General features: G+C 46.9%; 1 protein-coding gene across 1 annotated transcript in view; it reads left to right on the top strand.

Moving 5' to 3' along the window:
- The window catches only part of TRIO (trio Rho guanine nucleotide exchange factor), a 2342529-nt gene that overhangs the window by 492681 nt on the left and 1825160 nt on the right, over nucleotides 1-24688 (top strand).

Here is a 24688-nt window from a genome sequence, read left to right as displayed (position 1 = left end):
AGTTTAAGGTTGGTGATATGGTGTGGTTATCATCAAAAAATATTGCTATGAAGGTGGCTTCTCCTAAGTTTAAGCCTAGATTTATTGGACCTTACAAGATTTTGGAGATTATTAATCCGGTCTCTTTTCGTTTGGCTCTTCCTGTCACATTTAAAATCCATAATGTGTTCCATAAATCTTTGTTGAAGAGGTTTGTTGAACCTGTTGTTCCGGGGGTTGCACCTCCAGACCCTGTATTGGTTGAAGGTAACATGGAATATGAGGTAGAGAAAGTACTGGATTCCCGTCTGGCTAGACGGAGACTCCAGTATTTGATTAAGTGGAAGGGTTATGGTCAGGAGGATAATTCCTGGGTCTCTGCCTCAGATATTCATGCCAAAAGATTGGTGCGTGCCTTTCATCGGGCTCACCCTGATCGCCCTGGTGGCGTGGTTGAGGGTTCGGTGACCCCTCCTCAAGGGGGAGGTACTGTTGTGAGTTCATTTTCCCCTTCACTACTGAGGTCCGAGGAACTCCCTCTTCTGGTGAAGAAAGGTAGTGAGCCTGATTGTCAAACACCTGGGGCTGATGATGATGACTGGCTGAGTGGAGTTAATGACTGGATATAAGGCTGCCGACACCCTTCTGGCCTGCGGGTGATTTCTCTGTGGACTTCTAGGAAACCTGTCTGATTCCTGCTCATCTAAAGCTAAGATTTCTGCTTTGCCTTTTTGCATTAGTGTTTTGTTTTCCTTGCTTTTCTGGATTCTGCCATTCCCTGCTGGGGTGAGCTGAATCTCCTTTTGCCTGTTGCTCTGTCTTCAGAATATTCCTGAGTACTGACATAGCCTTTTTTGAAGCCTAGCATCTTCAGGGCCTTTTTTACTGTCAGTTTGTTGGCTCTTATTTTCATAGGGTTTTTCACAGATTGCAGACAGCAGCCTTCCTGTCCTTTCCTATCTAAGCTAGCTTGGGCCCCATCTTTGCTCAGTCTTTCTGTCTGTGTTTTGTTCTTTCTTCTTGCTTCACCGTCATTATATGTGGGGGGCTGCCTTTTGCTTTGGGGTCTGCTCTGGGGCAGTTTAGATTTCCCTTTCTGTCTTTAGGCTATGTAGTCCTCCGGCTGTGATCGAGGGGCCTAGGGCATCGTAGGAGCCCCCCACGGCTACTGCTAGTTGTGTTGATAGGTTCAGGGGTCTGCAATCCGATAGATGCCAACTTCTCTGGTTTTCTGGACTTAGCTAGCATTTCTATTTTTGCCTGCTACGGTGACTCAATCATAACATTTCCCCTTTCTTTCTTTAGGCCTATTTAGTTCTCCGGCTGTGATCGAGGGGTCTAGGGCATCGTAGGAACCCCCCCACGGCTACTGTTAGTTGTTGTGGATAGGATCAGGGGTCTGCAATCCGATAGCTGCCAACCTCTCCGGTTTTCTGGACTTAGCTTATATTTTTGTTTTTTCCTCCTTCGGTGGCTCATTCATAACAGTGATCCAAATTTGTGACCGATGAAAACAGGGTAGCTACAGGGAAGGAGTCCAACACCTGTTTAGTGGGGACTTGTTTCAGGGTAACAGAGTGAGTAGTGGTGACTCCCATTCAGACTGTGACGCAAGGGGGAAAGAATGTGGTAAGGTGGACCCGAGTAAAAATGGCAAGTCTATCTCTCAGTGCCAGGGACACGGCAGCCGCAGAAAGGCAGGACAGGCTGCTCCCTCTGAGAAGAGGGATGAAGAAGATTCAGGATCAGGTGCCAACAAGGTTGATATCCTTGATAAGGAGGTAACTTTACTGCTGACAAACCCCTGCACAGAGGTAGTCGATGATGTGGTGGAAAGTGACAACTGTGCTAAAACTCTGGAATGGAAAGCCAACTGTACTGAGTCTTGTGACACCAGGACAGTAGGTGGTGAGAACTCCAGAGAACCTGAGGCTGGGGAGATGGAATCTGTTAACGAGATCATTGAATCTTCAGAGAGTCCAGCAGAGACCCTAGAGGCAGTCGAAGGTAATGGAGGAAAGTCCCAAGAGACAGCTGAAATTGATGATGAAGGAACAGGTAATACTCTGTAGCAGCAGAGAGTGGGCGGGCAAGCTGCCCCATCTGAAAATAAAATTAAAGAGTTTATGGTGCAACAAAGAGAACAGGATCATGAAATGGAAGTTTTAAAGACAAGGTAAGTGACCATGTCGAGCGAGAAAAGGTCCTGAGGCAGGCGACTGAACACAGAGTGGATGAGCTGGAGAGGGAAGTCTCAGAACTCAGAGGTCACCTGTCAATGTGTCAAACTGTGAACCAGGCCATTTTGGAAGATATGGAGGTGCTCATAGAAGCATTAAGAGGACTTCTACAAGAGAAGGAGATGGTGGTCGCAGACTTACAGCAGTCATGCCAGAGTGGTAAGGAGGCGCAACTGCTAATGCCCATCTTGGCGAGGGGTCTTGAAGAGGGTAAAGCTCAAGGAGAGTTTGTGCTTAGAGCTGATCAAGACAATCACCGGTAGTGTCAGATGACTTGATGGATATTTCCAAGGCAAAGCAGGAGCCGTCCGTCCATGAAGAGAATGAGACTTCGCTCTTCAAGTGCATAGTTGAGGTACCTGAGAATGTGCAAGAAGCTTGTGCCAATGAGGCAGTGCATAAAGGATTTGGAACTGATGTGTGAACTGGGCACTAGAGACTAAACAGTTGATTATACTGTCAACACTAGGGAAGTCACAGTGAAACGGGTGAGGAATGAGTAAAGTCACTCGACGTCTGGAGCGTGCAAAGAAAGCTCAAAGTTGGTTGGAATTGGTGGAGAACATCATTCAAGTGCCCAGAAATCTGGTGAGAAAGGTTATTGGGAGACTTGGAAGAGTCATGCAAGAAATCATAGATAAGTCCAGTGTGGATAGAGTGAGGATTCCTGCTGGTGACGAAGCCCAGGTAGCTGGTGAAGATGTGATTATCCCATTCTTCGTTGTCGAATCAACGGAGAGCCTTAAAAATATCCGAATACTCCTGGAATATCACATGGCATACCTAAGAGAGGTAGAGCAGCTACGACTTGAGACTGCAAATTAATAAACAACTGCAGGAAATGCAAAGACGATGGCGGCCACTTTCAACCCGAGGTATGGAGAAATTAAGGGGTTCTCTAAAGGGTGAAAGTGCTCATCCTGAAGATAAATAGAATGACTGCTCTCTGGGGTATAAAAACTATAGGAGAAAGTGCCAACAGAGAGACAACCAAAGGTTGCCTGAAGGAAGAAGTAGAGGTAGTGACTCTTCTGTTAGCTCAGTGCTGAGTGGCCTAGGCAGGAGACCCAGTAGTGGACATGGGGACAAAGAGTCAGACCAGACAGAAGGTTTGTGTCCATTTTTACTGTGTGATAGCAGCAAAACCTAAAAAAATATAAATCTGATATTGTAATCTCACCGACCAGAAGAATAAATCTGCCTTATGACTTATAGCGCACTGTGAACCATGCAAAAATGGACAAAAGCCCCTGACTGAACCCCTCACTTATGAGGCAGATGGAGTCACATTCGACTGGTCTGTGTTCGGACGGTGTCACATCACTTTAGGTGTCTATTTAGCGACCAAGTGTGGTCTATCATAGATCTGTGCACAGCTAAAAAGTTTGATACCACTGGAGCAGATGCCAAACGAACTCCAAAATGTCTCCATCTGCTCCATTATGTGTGGGTGGTTTCGTTGAGGGTTTCATCTGAATCGTGTTTTTGTGGGGTTTAGAAACCCCGACGTAAGTGCTCAGCGTAGAACACAAGAATGTGATCCCAAGTGTTATTCTGAAAGTGATCGAAAAATATTATATACATTAAAATGTTACCAATAAAAATCCTAATTTATCACGCACAAAATCAGCCCCCATTCAGGTCTGTTACTGGAACTATAGAGGGGGTTCCCACGTTACTGATAGAACAGAGACTCTGGAAAAGCGACATTGCTCCCTCCCGCCCCATCAGATAATATCAATGGGACACAATGAATGGGTTCTAAACTGGCATATATGCAAAAAGCCTGGCTTGGATGTTTCAAAATAGTCACTGCAGTCATAGATGAATTCATTGAGATGTGCAATTTCTACAAAAGGGTTACTTTTAGGGGTTTTCTGCTGTTCTGACACCTTTGTGTCTCCTCAAATGTCACATGCAAACTATTAGCAAAATCTGTGCTCTAAAAGCCAAATATCACTCCTCCTTTCTCAGCCTTTGCTTGTGGCTTAACTGTAATTTCTGACGACATGCGGGGAAGCGCCTCGTTCAGGAGAAATTGCGTAACAAATTATGGGGTTCGTTTTTACCTTTTTGCCTAATATCCATTATGAAAAGTGTAAATTTGGGGCTAAAAGAATATTTAAAGACAAAAATGTCCAGGAAGGATGGGAAATCTTGAAAAATGAAATTCTCAAAGCACAGTTGTTAACAATTCCGAAAAGAGGGAAGAATAGGAAGCATTTAAGGAAACCAGGATGGATGAACACAGAACTTAAGCACATGCTAAAAAGGAAGAAAAAAATGTTTATAAAATGGAAAGAGGGAGGCATATCTAAAGAAGAATATAATGCTGTCTGCAGAACCTGCAGGGCACAAATCAGATTAGCTAAAGCTGAAAATGAACTGAGGCTTGCAAGAGATGTCAAAAGCAATAATAAAGGATTTTGGGGATATGTCAAAAGTAAAAGAAAAGTCAAAGATGCTATAGGATTTTTACAGGATGAAAATGATGAAATGGTAAGACAGGATGTTGAGAAGGCTGAACTTTTAAATTCCTATTTTGCATCTGTTTTCTCTCAGAAAGGAAATGTAACATCAACTGTTATTCACTGTCCTATTAAGGGAATAGAAGAATCCAGGATATCTATAAACAGAAAGATAGTGAGGAAACACTTAGCTAACCTAAATGAATTCAAGTCTCCAGGTCCAGATGAATTACACCCCAGAGTACTGAAGGAGATAGCAGAAGAAATTTTTGAACCCCTCTCCATAATCTTTGAAAATTCTTGGAGAACAGGAGAAGTGCCAGAAGACTGGAGAAGAGCAAATGTTGTTCCTATCTTCAAAAAGGGGAAGAAGGTGGACCCAGGCAACTATAGGCCGGTGAGTCTGACTTCTATACCAGGAAAGATCTTTGAACAAATTATTAAACAACATGTATGTCAATACCTGGATAAGAATGAAGTGATTAAACAGAGTCAGCATGGGTTTGTAACTAATAAGTCATGTCAGACTAACTTAATTTCCTTCTATGACGGTATCACTGATTGGGTGGATCAAGGAAATGCTGTAGATATAGTATATCTTGACTTCAGCAAAGCATTTGACAAAGTCTCTCATACAATCCTTATTGAAAAAATGACTAAGTATGGAATGGACAAGGCAACTGTTAGGTGGATTCATAACTGGCTTAGTGATCGGACCCAAAGAGTGGTCGTAAATGGCTGCACATCCAGTTGGAAGAATGTCTCAAGTGGGGTACCACAGGGCTCTGTCCTGGGCCCTGTATTGTTCAACATCTTTATCAACGATTTAGATGAAGGAATTGAGGGTAAACTGATTAAATTTGCTGATGACACAAAGCTAGGAGGGATAGCTAATACTAGAGAAGAGAGAGAGAGGATTCAAAAAGATTTAAATAAACTGGAGAAGTGGGCAGCAACTAACAGAATGGTTTTTAACAGGGAGAAATGCAAAGTACTACATCTGGGCAATAAAAATGAAAAAAGCATATATAGAATGGGAGGAATAGGGCTAAGTGACAGCACATGTGAAAAAGACTTGGGTATACTAATAGATCACAGACTGAATATGAGTCAACAGTGTGATGCAGCAGCAAAAAAGGCAAATGCAATTCTAGGATGTATTAACAGAAGCATACAGTCTAGATCACGTGAAGTCATTATTTCCCTCTACTCCTCTTTGGTCAGACCTCATCTGGAATATTGTGTCCAGTTTTGGGCACCACATTTTAAAAAAGACATCAACAAACTGGAGCAAGTTCAGAAAAGAGCGACCAGAATGGTGACCGGTCTGCAAACCCTGTCTTATGAGGAAAGGTTGCAGGATTTGGGAATGTTTAGTTTGCAAAAGAGAAGACTGAGAGGAGACTTAATAGCTGTCTACAAATATCTAAAGGGATGTCACATTGTAGAAGGATCAACTTTATTCTCATTTGCACAAGGAAAGACTAGAAGCAATGGGATGAAACTGAATGGGAAGAGACACAGATTAGATATTAGAAAAAACTTTTTGACAGTTAGAGTGATCAATGAGTGGAACAGGCTGCCACGAGAAGTGGTGAGTTCTCCTTCAATGGAAGTCTTCAAACAGAGGCTGGACAGACATCTGACTGGGATGATTTAGCGAATCCTGCTTTGAGCAGGGGGTTGGACCAGATGGCCCAGGAGGTCCCTTCCAACTCTACGATTCTATGATTCTATGATTCTATGATTTAAAGTCTACGTCCCAAAACGTCAATCCTTCCTTTCCAAGCCCTGCCGTGCTCCCAAACAGTAGTTTTCCCCCCACATATGGGGTATCGGCAAACTCAGGAGAAATCACACAACAAATTATTGGGTCTGTTTTTTCATTTTACCCTTGTGAAAATTAAAAAAATGGGGCTAAAAGTACATTTTTGTGGGAAAAATGTGGGTTTTTTTTTTTTTTTTAAATTTTCATGGCTCTACGTTATAAACCTCTGTGAAGCACCTGGGTTTTAAAGGTGCTCATCACACATCTAGATAAACTCCTTGAGGGGTCTAGTTTTTAAAATGGGGTAATTTGTGGGGGGGTTTCCACTGTTTAGGCACATCAGGGGCTCTTCAAACGCGACATGGCATCCAGTCTCAATTCCAGTCATTGGTACGTTCAAACAATCAAATGGTGCTTCTTCTTTTCCGAGCATTGCCGTGCGCCCAAACAATAGTTTTCCCCAACATATGGGGTATTAGAGTACTCATGAGAAATTGCACAACAAATTTTGGGGTTACTTTTATCCTGTTTCTCTTTTGAAAATAAAAAAAATTGGGACTAAAGTACATTTTTTGTGGAAGAAAGTTAAATGTTCTTTTTTTCCTTCCATATTGCTTCATTTCCTGTGAAGCACCTGAAGAGTTAATAAACTTCTTGAATGTGGTTTTGAGGACTTTGAGGGGTGCAGCTTTTAGAATGTTGTCACTTTTCGGTATTTTCTGTCATATAGGCCCCCACCCAAAGTCACTTTAACCCCTTAACGACTGGGGTTATTTTCATTTTTGCATTTTTGTTTTTCGCTCCCTTTCTTCCCAGAGCCATAACTTTTTTATTTTTCTGTCAATATGGCCATGTGAGGGCTTATTTTTTGCGGGACGAGTTGTACTTTTGAACAACACCATTGATTTTACCATGTAGTGTACTACAAAACGGGAAAAAAATTCCAAGTGCGGTGAAATTGCAAAAAAAGTGCAATCCCACATTTGTTTTTTGCTTGGCTTTTTTGCTACGTTCACTAAATGCTAAAACTGACCCACCATTATGCCAGGTCATTACGAGTTCATAGAGCCCAAATATGTCTAGGTTCTTTTTTATCTAAGTGGTGAAAAAAAATTCCAAAGTTTGCTAAAAAAAAACAACACCATTTTCCGAGACCCGTAGTGTCTCCATTTTTCGTGATCTGGGGTTGGGTGAGGGCTTATTTTTTGCGTGTCGAGCTGACATTTTTAATGATACCACTTTTATGCAGACACGTTCTTTTGATCGCCCGTTATTGCATTTTAATGCATTGTCACAGTGATCAAAAAAAGTAATTCTGGGGTTTTGACTTTTTTTCTCGCTACGCCGTTTAGCGATCGGGTTAATGCTTTTTTTTATTGATAGATCGGGCGATTCTGAACGCGGCGATACCTAATATGTGTATGTGGGATTTTTTTTTTACTGTTTTATTTTGATTGAGGCGAAAGGGGGGTGACTTGAACTTTTATTTTTTTTTTTAATTTTTTTATTTTTAAACATTTTTTTTTACTTTAGGCATGCTTCAATAGCCTCCTATGGAGGCTTGAATCATGCACAACTCGATCGGCTCTGCTACATATGGGCGATAAGCAGATCGCCCATATGTAGCAGACATACTCCTGTGCTTTCAGCGCCGCCCACCTTCAGCGGGACCCCGGCTTCCTGGTTCGCTGATCAGCTGTTTGGCTCCACAGCTGCATGTGTGATGGCTGTGTCACAGTTACAACATATGCATGGACAACCTGTTTGTTGGGACAGCTGATCAGCTGCAGCAATCAAGGAAGCTGGGTTCCAGCTACAGCCCTGACCTAATTAAATTTGTTCTTCTCTATTTGCAAGCACCCCTGGCTCTTTTCAAAACTCTGCCTCCTTAAACAGTGAAGTCAGGTGTATGCACCCTGGTAATACAGAGTAAATCTGGGTTCACTGTCTGTTATATGGTAGATAGCCTCTGATACTGCAGTTAGGATCCAAATTTCGTTTGACCATCAGATAAATTAGAAAAGAAAATTGGATCAGCAAACCTGAGTTTCAATAAAAAAATCTTCATTTCATTCTTTAAAAAAAAGTAGTCCAGAAAAATTTTAAAATCATTATTAGCATTCGTAGCATTCTTACGCGTTTCTGGCCGTAGCACTTAATCATAGGGCTACGGCCAGAAACGTGTAAGGCTGGGTTCACATTGCGCTAGGGTGTCAGGAACACCGCACTGTACTTGCTCACAGAGCCAGTGCGCGTGTCCTGAGTGTCAGCGCCGGCGTGAAGCCTCCGCTGAGCAGTGACTCACCCGCAATGTAGGGGTACCGGGGTCAGGTACAGCCAGAAAGTACCGATGCACAGGACCTGTGGATGCTGAAGTTTAGGAAGCCAGCATAGGACCTATGGTCATGTGAATGGTCATGTGACTGCAAGGGGGCGGGGCTTAGCGTCCTGCACACAGAGAAGGAAGAGAACTCAGAGTCCAAGCAAAGCAGAGGTTATGCACAGTACAGACCAGCGAGGTACAGGAGAGATAAACAGATGGGAGGTCAGACAAAGCCAAAGGTCATACACAGGATCACAGTACAGTACCAGGGAGGAGACAGAGCGGATAATCAGGGCCAAGCAGAGATCAAAACCAAACAGACATATAAGGTACCAGGCAGAATCCAAAGCGATATCCAGGGAACAGACAGAGTCATACACAGAGAATCAAGTAACCAGAACACAGCACTAACACACTCAGGGGTCACCACACTATGCCAAGGGCGAAAGTATAACTGACAGGGATGGGAGCGTCTTGAGGCTATAAGAAGCCTCCCCAAGAACCAGGGAGAGGCCACAATCATAGCCCCAGGTGTGCAGGTAAGCCTGCATCGGGATCACAACCTTTAACCCCAGAAATGCCAGTCATCAGCACTGGTTCCAAACATTAACCCCACGTGTGCGAGTCAAACCCGCACTGAGATCATGACAGTACCCCCCTCTCAACGGGGGGCCTCTGGACCCCCAGGCTTGCCCGGGTACTTAGCATGGAAAGCCCGCACCAGGCGATCAGCATGCATCAACCGGGCTGGTACCCAGGACCTGTCCTCCGGTCCATACCCCTTCCAATGAACCAGGTACTGTACCGACCACCGTACCAGCCTGGAATCTACGATATGACCAACCTCGTACTCCACCTGCCCCTCGACCAAAACCGGAGGAGCAGCAGACTCGGAGTCTCCCCGTACTGCTTCAAAAGGTTTCAGTTGAGATTTGTGGAAGACGTTAGGGATCTTGAAAGAGGGTGGAAGGCACAGCCTATACGCCACTGGATTGATTTTTTCCACAATCTTGTACGGGCCAATGAATTTGGGTCCCAACTTGGCTGACGGAATCTTTAACTTAAGGTTTCGCGTGGAGAGCCAAACTTTCTCTCCCACCCGAAATATGGGACCAGGTGTTCGTTTCCTGTCCGCGAAAAACTTATACCTGCCTTGAGACCTAGATATACGCCGCTGGACTTCTGCCCATGTATCTTTTAACCGCTGAACAGAATCCTCAGCCAAGTGACACCCCGAATCCAGACGAGAAAACTCCCCAAAATGAGGACTGAACCCATAGTTAATCAAGAAAGGGGACCTACCAGTGGATTGACTCACCCGACTATTGAAGGCAAATTCAGCCAACGGCAGTGCATCGCACCAGTCATTCTGTCTAGCAGAGGTTAGACACCTGAGGATCTGTTCCAGGGACTGGTTAGTGCGCTCCGTCTGCCCATTGCTCTCAGGATGGTATGCAGACGAAAAGGACAGAGACATGCCTAATTTTTTGCAGAAAGCACGCCAAAACTTAGCCACAAACAGAACACCACGATCAGACACCACATTCAGGGGTACCCCATGCAACCGGATCACATGCTGCACAAACAACCTGGACAACGTCTCAGCTGACGGTAGTGCGGACAGGGGTACGAAATGAGCCTGCTTAGAAAACCTGTCCACCACTACCCATACCACTGTATTACCCTTAGATGGAGGGAGATTGGTAACAAAATCCATGGATAAGTGAGTCCATGGCCTTTCGGGCACTGCCAAGGGTATCAGCTCCCCTGCCGGCCGGCTATGAGAGCTTTTAGAACGAGCGCAGACCCCACAACCAGCAATGAATTTTTTTATGTCCGAACCAAGGGTAGGCCACCAAAAGATCCTAGCCACAGCCAGACGTGTGGCTGAAATACCAGGGTGAGCACTCAGCTTGGATTCATGGAACTCCTGCAAGAGTGTCAGGCGAAGTTGCTCTGGGACAAACAACTTTCCCTCCGGCTTGGCCGCCGAGGCCTGCGACTGGGCCCCCAGAATCTCCCGTTCCAATTCAGATGAGACCTCTGCTATCACAACCCCAGGGTGAAGAATGGAGGACGGTGGCTCAGGGGGCGACACCGGCTGAAAACTGCGTGATAAGGCGTCAGCCTTGACATTCTTAGACCCTGGACGAAATGTAATCGTAAACTGAAAACGGGAAAAAAAAAGTGACCAATGGGCCTGTCTGGGCGTTAGTCTTTTAGCAGACTCAATGTACGACAGATTTTTGTGATCCGTGATCACCGTAACCGGGTGACTGGCCCCCTCCAAAAAGTGCCTCCATTCTTCAAACGCCAATTTGACCGCAAGAAGCTCTCTATTGCCTATGTCGTAATTTCTTTCCGCAGCAGAGAACTTCTTGGAAAAGAAAGCACATGGCCTGAGGTTGGTTAGAGTGGCAGGCCCTTGGGACAACACCGCCCCCACCCCCACCTCAGAGGCGTCCACTTCCACGACGAAAGGTTTGGACGGATCTGGCTGCACTAACACAGGAGCAGACATAAAACATTTTTTTCAGCGTTGCAAAGGCCTCTTTTGCGAGCGAGGACCAATTTCTCACATCCGCACCTTTGCATGTTAGATCCGTGAGAGGTTTGACCACTTGCGAAAACCCCCGGATAAATTTGCGGTAATAATTGGCGAACCCCAAGAAGCGCTGAAGACCCTTAAGATCTCGGGGTTGCACCCAATCCGCAATGGCCTGCACCTTCTTGGGGTCCATGCGAAAACCCTCACCTGATACAATTAACCCCAAAAAGGACAACTCTTGTACACAGAATACACATTTCTCCAATTTGGCATACAAATGATTTTCTCTAAGCCTTTGGAGCACAGTTCGTACATGTTCCAAATGAGAATACTTGTCGGGGGAATATATCAAAATATCATCTAAGTAGATAACGACAAAACGACCAATGAGACCCGAGAATACCACGTTGATGAAATTCTGAAATATGGCAGGGGCGTTGGTAAGACCAAACGGCATGACTAAATTTTCAAATAGTCCCTCGGTCGTGAGGAACGCGGTTTTCCATTCATCCCCCTCCCGGACCCTTATCAAATTATATGCCCCCCGAAGGTCCAGTTTAGAAAACCACTTTGCCCCTGATAGCTGGTTACATAAATCGGGAATCAACGGAAGGGGGTACGTATTCCGTACAGTAATTTGATTAAGCTCCCGGAAGTCAAGACAGGGACGTAACCCGCCATCTTTTTTCTTTACAAAAAAGAAACCTGTCGCTACAGGTGAGACTGAAGGACGTATGTGTCCTTTGCGCAGACTTTCAGTAATGTACTCCTTCATAGCCAAGCGCTCAGGACCAGACAAATTAAACAGACGGGCTTTGGGTAATTTAGCCCCCGGGACCAGCTCAATAGCGCAGTCAAAGGGTCTATGTGGCGGTAACGTCTCGGCCTCGCTTTCGGAGAATACATCTTCGAAGTCCTTCAGGCATTCCGGAATACCTTCCAGCTCGACAGATGATACAGACACAGATTTAACTGGTTCAACCAGCAGTGCGGATTTATCACATAACTCAAAATCATTAAACCCCCATTGAACAATCTCCCCCGTTTTCCAGTTAATAACTGGGTTATGGCGTTGTAACCAGGGCATGCCCAACACCAACCCTGCAGGTAGATTGTCCAGCACAAAACAACTTATGTTTTCCACATGAATAGCGCCCACTCTGAGCGAAAACACATCAGACATAAAGCGAATTCCCTCCTTAGTGAGGGGAGATGAGTCAATGGCCATCACCTTGATCGGAACCTTGAGCCTAACTGTCCCTATCTTGCAGTGTGTGACCAATTGGGAGTCAATGAGGTTAATAGATGATCCGCAGTCGACGAAGGCTGTAGAGGAAAAAGAACTACCGTCCACAAATAGTTCCACAGGCAGTAATACTTTAGAAAACAAGGAAAATGGTACCTGAGGGTCTGAGCAGCCTCCCCGTTGACTACCCAGACCTAGTCGTTTCCCGCCGACCGGGTTTGAAGACGGGCAATTCGGGCACTCCCTTTTCCAATGTCCCGTTTTACCGCAGTAAAAGCATAACTGCTTGTCCTTCCGGCGTTTCCTCTCTGTATCCTTCAGGGAGAGGGCGCCTACATCCATGGGCTCAGGGGCAGTCTCTTTTCGACTGGGGAATAATGGAGTATCCGCCTGCATCACCCCTCTGGCCCGCAGCCTGCGGTCCATCCGGACGGCCTGGGTCATGGCGTCCTCGAGAGAGTTAGGTGGGGGATGTAACGCCAAGGCATCCTGCAGCCGCTCGGACAAGCCTCTGCGAAAGAGTCCTCGGAGTGCGGCGTCGCTCCAAGAGACCTCTGCCACCCAGCGGCGGAACTCAGAACAAAACCACTCAGCTGAATGTTTCCGCTGACAGACACTCATCAACATATCCTCTGCCAATCGCACTCAGTCAGGTTCATCATAAATGTGCCCGAGGGCCTCAAAGAATGCGTTCACTGACATACGTTCAGGAGCAGAGGAAGACAGAGAGAAAGCCCATGCTTGCGGAGCCCCCCGAAGTAGGGAAATAATGACCCCCACCCTCTGGAACTAATCCCCGGAGGAGTGGGGCCTCAGAGAAAAAAAAAGCTTGCATCCTTCTCTGAAAGACCTGAACTCCTTTTTGTCCCTTGAGAAAAAGTCTGGCAATTTGACCGGAGATTCGGGGGACGCTAATGACACATCCCAACCCCCAGAACTAGAAGCCCCTGCATCGACAGCCTCCTGCACAGTAACTACCAACTGTTGCTGGGTCTGGGCCATCATGCGTTGTTCCACATTAAGCTTATGGAACATTTGGGTCAGGTGCTTGACCTGATCAGACAAGGCTTGTATGGGATCCATGAGGATAACACACACTTCTCTTTTTTTTTTTTATCTTCAGAAAAAAAAAAACAAACCTGAAATGGTCAGTTATAATGTCAGGAACACCGCACTGTACTTGCTCACAGAGCCAGTGCGCGTGTCCTGAGTGTCAGCGCCGGCGTGAAGCCTCCGCTGAGCAGTGACTCACCCGCAATGTAGGGGTACCGGGGTCAGGTACAGCCAGAAAGTACCGATGCACAGGACCTGTGGATGCTGAAGTTTAGGAAGCCAGCATAGGACCTATGGTCATGTGAATGGTCATGTGACTGCAAGGGGGCGGGGCTTAGCGTCCTGCACACAGAGAAGGAAGAGTACTCAGAGTCCAAGCAAAGCAGAGGTTATGCACAGTACAGACCAGCGAGGTACAGGAGAGATAAACAGATGGGAGGTCAGACAAAGCCAAAGGTCATACACAGGATCACAGTACAGTACCAGGGAGGAGACAGAGCGGATAATCAGGGCCAAGCAGAGATCAAAACCAAACAGACATATAAGGTACCAGGCAGAATCCAAAGCGATATCCAGGGAACAGACCGAGTCATACACAGAGAATCAAGTAACCAGAACACAGCACTAACACACTCAGGGGTCACCACACTATGCCAAGGGCGAAAGTATAACTGACAGGGATGGGAGCGTCCTGAGGCTATAAGAAGCCTCCCCCAGAACCAGGGAGAGGCCACAATCATAGCCCCAGGTGTGCAGGTAAGCCTGCATCGGGATCACAACCTTTAACCCCAGAAATGCCAGTCATCAGCACTGGTTCCAAACATTAACCCCACGTGTGCGAGTCAAACCCGCACTGAGATCATGACATAGGGCAATCCGTTTAACTCTCTGCCATATGATGTTGTAATGAGTGATTCCATACTAAAATTTAAGAAGGGTCTGGATGCCTTTCTTGAAAAGTATATTACAGGTAATATACACTAGTTTCCTTAATATTGTGTTGATCCAGGGAGCTAGTCTGATTGCTGTATGTGGAGTCGGGAAGGAATTTTTTTCCCCAATGTGAAGCTTACTGTTTGCCACATGGGTTTTTTTTTGCCTTCCTCTGGATCAACATGTTAGAGCAAGTGAGGATAGGATATGGGTTGAACTAGATGGACTTAAAGTCTTCCTTCAACCTTAATAACTATGTTACTATGTTCCTGTATTTTTCAGACTCATCCTATTCCTCAAGTGATACCAAACTGCCATGTAGACTCCCCTGGACAGAAAATGAACCAAGGCCCACTCTTAATGACCCCTTATAGACCTCACCTCCCGAAGGCTATGAGCTAGAGATTCCTGATTTTGTGGTGCCATAAGGAATCCAGTTTGACACCACAGTCCTCACAGAAATAGACTTGTTCAAAGTCTTTTTCCCCTGAGGATTTTCTAAACCTCATGGTGGCTGGGACAAATTTGTATGCACAGCAATTTGTCACAAAACTGCCCGTCATCATTTTCTAACTGGATCCCTGTAGACACATTAGAAATTATGAAAATTTGAGGCATGTTTCTCCAAATTGGGTTAGTGAAGAAACTAGAACTTCGGCAATATTGGAGTGTTTACTTTTAGAATAACACTTCCCTGTTCCGCAAGGCCATGACCCGTAAACGTTTTTACGCCATCCACACATTTTTGCAATACAATGATAATTCACGATGTCCTCCCCGAGATGACCCCAACTTTGCTTGACTATTCAAAGTTCGGCCAGTCTTTGATCACTATAGCAACAAGTTTGCTGAGTTGTACATGTCCTAAAGGGACATTTCAAGGGGAGGCTCAAATTCTGACAGAACCTGCCAAGTAAGAGGGACATGTATGGAATTAAACACTACTAGACGTGTGCGAGTACCTCAGGGTACACCCACGAGTTGAGAGTTTATGAAGAGAAGGACACCTGTTATGATTAGGTCACCGAGGAGGATAGCAGGAATAGGCTAGGCCACCAGGAAACCAGAAGTGTTGGTAACTCAATGGATTGCAGACCTCTAATCCTAACAACACAACTAGCAGTAGCCGTGCGGCGTACCTACGATGCCCTAGATGCTTCGGCTCAGCCGGAGAACTAATTAGGCCTAAAGCAAGAAAGGTGAAATCTAAACTGCTCCGGAGTAGAACCCCAAAGAAATAGCCCCCAAACATATATTGGCGGTGAGACAAGATGAGGCACAAACACAGGCAGAAAATAGACTGAGCAAATGATGGGGCCCAAACTGTCTAAATAGAATAGGAAAGGAAAGACACTGTCTGCAATCACACAAAAATCCTAAAAAATCCAACACGTCTTTTGTGCAAAAAAACCACTGAAGTCTCACGACCTCTCCCCCACTATATCAGCATTATGGTATGAACTGGCAGCAAAGCAAAAGAGACTAATATAACAGGGGACTGAACAAACTGACACAAGCTTTAACATATGGAGCAGGGTCCAGCACTGCCCCAGCAGGGTGCATGCTGAACCCTCAAAGCAAAGCAGAAAGAGGCAAAAACAGATCAAATGCAAAGGATTAGCAAAAGAATAACTTAACTGAAAAATGCAGGATCAGGCAGGAGACAGCAGACCTCAAAACGCACAGGAAGAAACAAATCACCAGCAGCAACTGAGGGAAGCCTGCTCACTTATATCCTCCCAGTCAGTAACCCCTGATTTCCAATCATCGTTGTCAGGTGGCAGACTTCTGTCAACCTGGCCAGCTCCATTACCCGCAGTAACCACTAGAGGGAGCCCCTACTCAGAAGTCAGATCAAGAGAATTCACAACAGACACCCATATTCAACCCCTTTAATGCCCCCCTGTCCTGGGAGTGAGTGGGAAAATTGACTTGGATTAAGTGTAACCACTGGTGGATCAAGGTTATCACCTCTACAGAAATAACTTTTATACCGGTGTCCCACTGTTCAAGTCCCTCTCTGCGCGAAGTGCCGCAGCCTGCGGTACTGATCACAAAAATCAGAAAGACCTCTCTAAGACTAGTTGGGCAGCTGCTCAGGAAGGGCAAGAGCAGAGCAAAATGTAGCGACAACATGCGGTTGGTCAAGTACAAGGACAAGAGGAATATTCTTGCCTTGGCCACCATGCATGGTGATGGAAACACCCCCAGTACTGTATGAGGTACCTCAACACAGGTTCACAAACCACACTGTGTATTGGGGTACAACAAGAACTTAGGGGGAGTTGATCTCTCTGATCAAGTCCTTCAAGGCTTTCGTACTATCATGATGTGCAAGCCAGATCACTACATCATACCTTCAGTTGCAGGGGGTAGTGATTAAGGCCCTGTTATTTGGCAGTCAGGAAGGAGCAGGCTCCAGTACTTCCGAAACTGAAGGAGTTCGTATCGTACCAGGCGAACATTTTGTTGGTGAGGTCTCTTAAACCGGAAAGAAAGGAAGGTCACAAAAAAGGTGCAGAGCCTGTTACAAAAGGGGAATACGCAAGGACACCATTTGGTAATGCGACACCTGACCTGACAAACCTGGCCTGTGTATAAACGAATGCTTCAGACTGTACCACACATGTATGGGCTACTAAATTCATTTCTGACAGTGCCCTGAGGAAGCCCACGTGAAACGCGCGTTGGGGCTGCTGTGTTCGTGGTATACTGGGACCTGTATGGGTAAGAACTCCCCTCTTTGATAGCACTATGGCACTTCATTGATTTAGAATCAAAGAATTGTAAAGTTGGAAGGGACCTCCTGGACCATCTGGTCCAACCCCCTGCTCAAAGCAGGATTCGCTAAATCATCCCAGACAGATGTCTCTGTTTGAAGACTTCTATTGAAGGAGAACTCACCACCTCTCGTGGTAGCCTGTTTCTGCTCATTGATCACTCTAACTGTCAAAAAGTTTTTTATAATATCTTATCTGTGTCTCCTCCCTTTCAGCTTCATCCTGTCATGATCCAGAGTAGATTTGACAGGTTAAATGTACATAATGAACTTTTTTTCCTTTGGCTGTGAGCCAAAGTGGTGTGATTGCCCCCGGTGGCCATTGGAATTATTACACGTGGTGTCATTTGTTCTAAGTTGCCCTGGTGGTGGTGAGCAGTAGTGCACTTTAGTTTCTTTGGTTGAGTGCACGTAATTATAAAACAGGTGTGATGCTCTATAAAAGAGTGTCATGTGTGTTTGATCACTGTTGGTGATATTGTGAGTTTGTCATTTGGGAAGCAAGCCTGGGTGATGAAGGAGCAGAACAAGAGTCCTGGGCAGCTCAGCCAGAGGGGTTGAGTCAGCTATGGAGTCTGCAAGGAGTGCTGGCATGGATTGGTGAAGTTCAACAATGGTGTCTGGAAGAAGGGCTGGCATAGCGTGGTGGAGTCGCAGTTTATGGTGTCGGCAGGAAGTGCTTGCATGGCTTGGTGGAGTGGCGACTATGGTGAGAGTTGCACTCAGCATGCTGGACTTGGTTGCTGATAACTGGACTCAGGCATGCTGGACTTGTTGGCAGATAAGTTGGACTCAAGCATGCTCGACTTTTTGGCAGAAGCTGGACTCATCTTTGGGACTCTGTTTACTGGGCAGCTGCAACTGGTGGTGGACTCTGCTCCAAGGCTGCACTGTGGTGATGGATCCGGGTGAAGGAGAAGATGCACGCAGGTGGTGGGCTCTGTTGCTAGGAGTGTACGCAACAGAGCAAAGCTAAGTGGTGTTTCCCCTGTATTGTCATTTTTCCTCATGTGTGTTTAGTGCAGTGGTGGGATTAGTTTCCGCACCGACCAATTCCCTAGTGAGGGTTTAGGTGCAGGGCGACCTAGGGTTTGAGGTACGCGTGCGTTGCCCAATGCGGAACCGGCATAGGGAACGTTAGGAGCGTGACCGTGACAACCCATTGCTTCTAGTCTTTCCTTGTGCAAATGAGAATAAAGATGATCCTTCTACAATGTGACAGCCCTTAAGATATTTGTAGACAGTTTTTAAGTCTCCTCTCAGTCTTCTCTTTCTCTCTCACCCATGACAGCACCACGGAGAGAGGGGGTCCGCCCATCAAGGACAGGAACCTACAGATAAAAAGGCGGCACCTCTCCTCCGCCCCCCAGTTGGGTTCCTGTCCTTGACGGGTGAACCATAGAATCTGCAGAGCGGCAGCAGCAGCTTACCTGGAGGAAGAGCCAGGGCCGTCCCGTCCGCAGTCTTGATAGCGGGGAGGCCCCTACCATGGCGGGGTCGGTACCTGAAGCCACCACCGCTGTTGCCGAGGGGCTGTACAGGATGAGCGGGCGGGAGAGGAGCGAGCCCCCGCTCCGGAGAGGAGTATGGGGCTGGGGGACGCCGGCATACGCGCGGGCAGCGCCGGGTACAGAGGTGTACCAAGATGGCGCTGCCCCGGAAATGAATTACCGACTTCCGGGTCCCCGCGGTCGTCGCAAGCGCAGTGCGCGCTCCCGGGGACATTGCGGGGCAGGCTGGGAGAGAAGGTGACGTCATCGCCGGGAAACTTGAAAAATGGAACGCTGCAGCTGCTCCTTCCTGGAAGCGTCCCATAACCATGGAGGACAGTGACCAGCTAGAAGAGCAGCCAATGCAGCAGCATAAGGAGCAACATAAGCAGCACCATCATCGCCGGTGAAAAGAAAAGGACGGGCGTGAGGGCCGGTCCAGTAGCCACTCCACGCAGCGGAGCAAGTCGACTGCGAGGAGCAAGTCACCTTCTGTGGATCAGGCCGTAAGGGATCTGAATCCACCTCCCGAACTGGTACCTGCAACCGTGCATAGTGGGGTAAGTGATCTACGTGAATGTCCCCCATTATAATATACTTCTTTCCCTTATTAGGGAAAGAAGAAAGAAAAAACAAAGAACAGAGAATGCCCCGCCTGTAGTAGGCCACTACCAACAGCTTGGGATAAAAAGCTCTGCGACTCCTGTATACAGGAGGTTCTTTGTGATGAAACCCCGGATTACACCTCAGATCTAAGAGCGGTAATCCGGTCGGAGTTTCAAAGTGCCCTTTCTTCCCTAAAACATAAAGAGAGGGGAAAGAAAAGAGACGCAGTAGTAGCCTCTCAGTCAGAGGTCTCGACGTCAGGGTAAGTTACATCTCACGCTTCAGACACTGACTCGTCATCCTCAGATGAGGAAACAGAAAGTCGTCATTGCTTTCCCCTGGATGAGGTGGACATGTTAGTAAAGGCAGTAAGGTCTACCCTGGGGTAGTAGACCCTCGGCCTGATAGATCAGTCCAGGACATTATGTTCGGGGACTAGGCCAAAAGAAAAGAGTGTTTCCGTTAAATGAAAACGTACAGGGCCTGATAAAAAAAGAATGGGAGAGACCGGATAGGAAGAGCTCCATGGTCCCCTCCCTTAAACAGAAATACCCATTCGACGAGGAAGCATCCACGTTGTGGGACAAAGCCCCGAAGTTAGACGTGGCGGTTGCCAAGGCTTCAAAAAAATTTGCACTCCCCTTTGAGGATATGGGTACCTTAAAAGACCCATTAGATAAAACAGCTGATACTTTCCTCAAGGGCACTTGGGAATCAGCAGGGGGAAATCTTAGGCCAGCAATAGCAGCAACCTGTACCTCTAGAGCCCTCTTGGTGTGGGTAGGCCGCCTAGAGAAACAGCTAAGAGAAGGTACACCTAGAGAGAAAATCCTGGAATCAGTTCCAGTAATTAGTGGAACAGCGGCCTTCTTAGCCGATTCATCGGCTGATTCAGTAAGACTGTCATCTAAAGCGGCAGCCTTATCAGACGCAGCCCGAAGAGCGCTGTGGCTTAAATAGTGTCCCCCTGAGCCGGCCGTCTGGTCCAGCTGCCGTGGTGGCTCACCCCCTTGGTCTTGCCCCTGAACTCCCTGTACAGGGGGTGGGTTCTCACTAGGTACGCTCGCCCTAGGTGGGTGGGTGCCACGGCCCAGAGGGTCCACTCTAAAAGGTGCGTGCAAGGGCACGCCAAATGTTTCAGACATAACACGTGCTAGAAAACATACCAGAGTCCAGGGCAGGGTACGTGTTAGGGATCACACCAGAGTTCCAAGAAAGGATGCGCGCTAGGACACGCTAGAGTCCAAGACAAGGTGCGCGCCGGGAGACACGCCAGAGTCCAAGGCAGGGTGCGTGCAAGGAGACACGCCAGGGTCCAAGACAGGTGCGAAGGCATCGGACTCCGGAAGACTGGCAAGGACTGACAGGATCCAGGCATCAGGATGCAGTCATCTGGTTCCAGACCTCTGGCAGCGGTCGGCAGGCTTCGGGAATCCAGACAAACCAGGAGATGAGGCAGGGTGCGTGCTAGGAGACATGCCAGGATCAGGTTCCAGGACTGAGGCCCTGCGCATGCCGAGAGGCATGCCAGGGACAGGTTCAGAGCAGAGTCCTGCACGTGCAGAGGAACATTCCAGAGTCAGGTTCAAGGACGGAGGCCTGCGCATGCCAAGGGGCATGCCAGGGACAGGTTCAGAGCAGAGTCCTGCGCTTGCAGAGAGGCACGCCAGGGTGAGGGTTCAAGGCAAGGCATAGACTAGGACCTGTGCGTGCTGGAGGGCATGACAGGGTACATGGCAAAACCGTACTTTTACAGAAGCACGGGGAAGTATGCCAAGGGGCAGGCGAGGACCTGCGCGTGCTATAGAGAGCACGTAGAGAAACAGAAACAGCGTGAAGTGCAAGGAAGCACAGAGAGCACGGCTGGGGCACTGGCTAGCTGATCGGTCTGCAGCACTGACAGGTGGGCAAGACTCCAGCGAACCCGGCTGAGGCATAGCAGGCGACACAGCTGTCACTGACCGACGAGCACGGCTGAGGCACAAGCAGGCGGCTAGGAAGGCCAGGAGCATGCAAAGGGCACACGGAGCAACAAAGTAAAGCATGACAAGAAACAAGGCAGAGCTAGGCAGGTACGGAACACAGAGCAGAGACTTAGGCAGAAACACAGAGTCAGATCAGAGCGAGAACAGAGCTAGCAGCGGAGCGTAGGCCGAAGCCCAGAGCCGGACCAAGGCAGAGCCTTGGGACTAGTCAGAGAACGTGGTAGAGAGCACCATAGATCAGAGAGCAGGAATGGTGCGTGAGCCAGGAGGCACAACAGAGCACCATAGGTCAGAGCAAGGAAGAACAGGCAAGAACAGAGAACAGAGGAGGGAACACAAGACAGAGCATAGCGAAGGCAAGACATGGAAGAAACGGGCAAGGCAGAGAACACCAGAAGGACAACAAGTCCAAGCAGGACAAGGACGAAACATAGCACAACGGACAAACATAAGACAAGGCACGGGACAAGAGATGGAGTACAAGCACAGAGCATGTGCAGAGACGCACGACAAAGCAAAGTGCAGGGGCACAGAATACAGGAGCGACCCAGCAGACCAAGCAGCCATGCCGGGAAGCAACACGATAATCAGGCCCCGACCATAGGGAGGGGCGGTCTGATATAGCACCAGTACTTCCGGGTCAGGACCAGGGAGGGACTTTGGGTTCAGATCCTCCAGGATCATAGAGAGCATCGCTAGAACAGCCAGGGTAGAACCAAAGAGGAGGTCACATGATCAGGGGTTTCCAGGAATACAGCGGATTGCAGAATCAGAGCAGGGCTGGAACCAATCATAGAATCATAGAATCGTAGAGTTGGAAGGGACCTCCTGGGCCATCTGGTCCAACCCCCTGCTCAAAGCAGGATTCGCTAAATCATCCCAGTCAGATGTCTGTCCAGCCTCTGTTTGAAGACTTCCATTGAAGGAGAACTCACAACTTCTCGTGGCAGCCTGTTCCACTCATTGATCACTCTAACTGTCAAAAAGTTTTTTCTAATATCTAATCTGTGTCTCCTCCCATTCAGTTTCATCCCATTGCTTCTAGTCTTTCCTTGTGCAAATGAGAATAAAGTTGATCCTTCTACAATGTGACAGCCCTTTAGATATTTGTAGACAGCTATTAAGTCTCCTCTCAGTCTTCTCTTTTGCAAACTAAACATTCCCAAATCCTGCAACCTTTCCTCATAAGACAGGGTTTGCAGACCGGTCACCATTCTGGTCGCTCTTTTCTGAACTTGCTCCAGTTTGTTGATGTCTTTTTTAAAATGTGGTGCCCAAAACTGGACACAATATTCCAGATGAGGTCTGACCAAAGAGGAGTAGAGGGAAATAATGACTTCACGTGATCTAGACTGTATGCTTCTGTTAATACATCCTAGAATTGCATTTGCCTTTTTTGCTGCTGCATCACACTGTTGACTCATATTCAGTCTGTGATCTATTAGTATACCCAAGTCTTTTTCACATGTGCTGTCACTTAGCCCTATTCCTCCCATTCTATATATGCTTTTTTCATTTTTATTGCCCAGATGTAGTACTTTGCATTTCTCCCTGTTAAAAACCATTCTGTTAGTTGCTGCCCACTTCTCCAGTTTATTTAAATCTTTTTGAATCCTCTCTCTCTCTTCTCTAGTATTAGCTATCCCTCCTAGCTTTGTGTCATCAGCAAATTTAATCAGTTTACCCTCAATTCCTTCATCTAAATCGTTGATAAAGATGTTGAACAATACAGGGCCCAGGACAGAGCCCTGTGGTACCCCACTTGAGACATTCTTCCAACTGGATGTGCAGCCATTTACGACCACTCTTTGGGTCCGATCACTAAGCCAGTTATGAATCCACCTAACAGTTGCCTTGTCCATTCCATACTTAGTCATTTTTTCAATAAGGATTGTATGAGAGACTTTGTCAAATGCTTTGCTGAAGTCAAGATATACTATATCTACAGCATTTCCTTGATCCACCCAATTAGTGATACCGTCATAGAAGGAAATTAAGTTAGTCTGACATGACTTATTAGTTACAAACCCATGCTGACTCTGTTTAATCACTTCATTCTTATCCAGGTATTGACATACATGTTGTTTAATAATTTGTTCAAAGATCTTTCCTGGTATAGAAGTCAGACTCACCGGCCTATAGTTGCCTGGGTTCACCTTCTTCCCCTTTTTGAAGATAGGAACAACATTTGCTCTTCTCCAGTCTTCTGGCACTTCTCCTGTTCTCCAAGAATTTTCAAAGATTATATATAGGAAACGTCACATGATCAGGGGTTTCCAGGAATACAGCGGATTGCAGAATCAGAGCAGGGCTGGAACACAGTAAGGGTCACATGATCAGGGGTTTCCAGGAATACAGCGGATTGCAGAATCAGAGCAGGGCTGGAACATAGGAAGGGTCACACGATCAGGGGTTTCCAGGAGCACAGCGGATTGCAGAGTCAGACAGACGGATGGCCAACCAGCAACAGCGTGCAGCCAAGGCACGCGTGCACACTGCTCCAGGCATCTTGCGGCATGACAGACATGGCGGACATGACAGTGTCCTAATGTCCTTTGAGCAAATTCAATCTAAAAACAAAATCCCGTGGTCCCAATTTTTTGCTTACCTTCAGATTAGATCAGCTATTCAGTCACATTTACGATCTGTGGGCGGGATCCAGGCTATCTCATCTTTTCCTTTGATAGGAATCCTTAAGTCGCAGGGGCCCCAGGGTCTCATTTCTGCTCTATACACTTGTATGCTGTCTGTGGGAACTGGCTCTGCCCTGGTAGCGATTAGGAGGAGGTGGGGAGGTCTTATTCCTGATGCTCAGGATTAGGATTGGAAAGAGGTTCATGAGTCTTCAATTGGAGTGTCTCCATCTATCAATAATAAGATGATTCAATTATATATAATAAACCAGTCATATTTAACCCCATCACGCCTCTTCAAAATGGGTCGACTCCAGTCTTTGGATTGTTTGAGATGTCACTCAGCAGAGGCAGACTTTATTCATATGGTGTGGAATTGTCCTATTATCCTCTCCTACTGGACTGAGGTGACATCGTTACGGACTTCACTAGTACAAATCTCAATTCCCCTTAGCCCGCTGGTCTGTTTTTTTGGGGTGTTGGATGGGGAGATGTTGGGACACTATGTCAGTGTCTCCCTCAAGAAAATTCTTTCTGGCTAGAAAGATGCTGGCGATACGGTGGATGGGTGGTGCACATCCTTCTCTCAGAGCATGGATTGAATTGGTAAATTCAGTTATACCGCTTGAATGAACGT

This window comes from Dendrobates tinctorius, unplaced genomic scaffold (genome assembly GCF_039654945.1).
Source record: "Dendrobates tinctorius isolate UK_male_01 unplaced genomic scaffold, ASM3965494v1 ptg000229l, whole genome shotgun sequence".
NCBI lineage: Eukaryota > Metazoa > Chordata > Amphibia > Anura > Dendrobatidae > Dendrobates > Dendrobates tinctorius.
The sequence above is the reverse complement of the archived record's forward strand: the minus strand, read 5'-3'. Positions and strand labels throughout refer to the sequence as shown.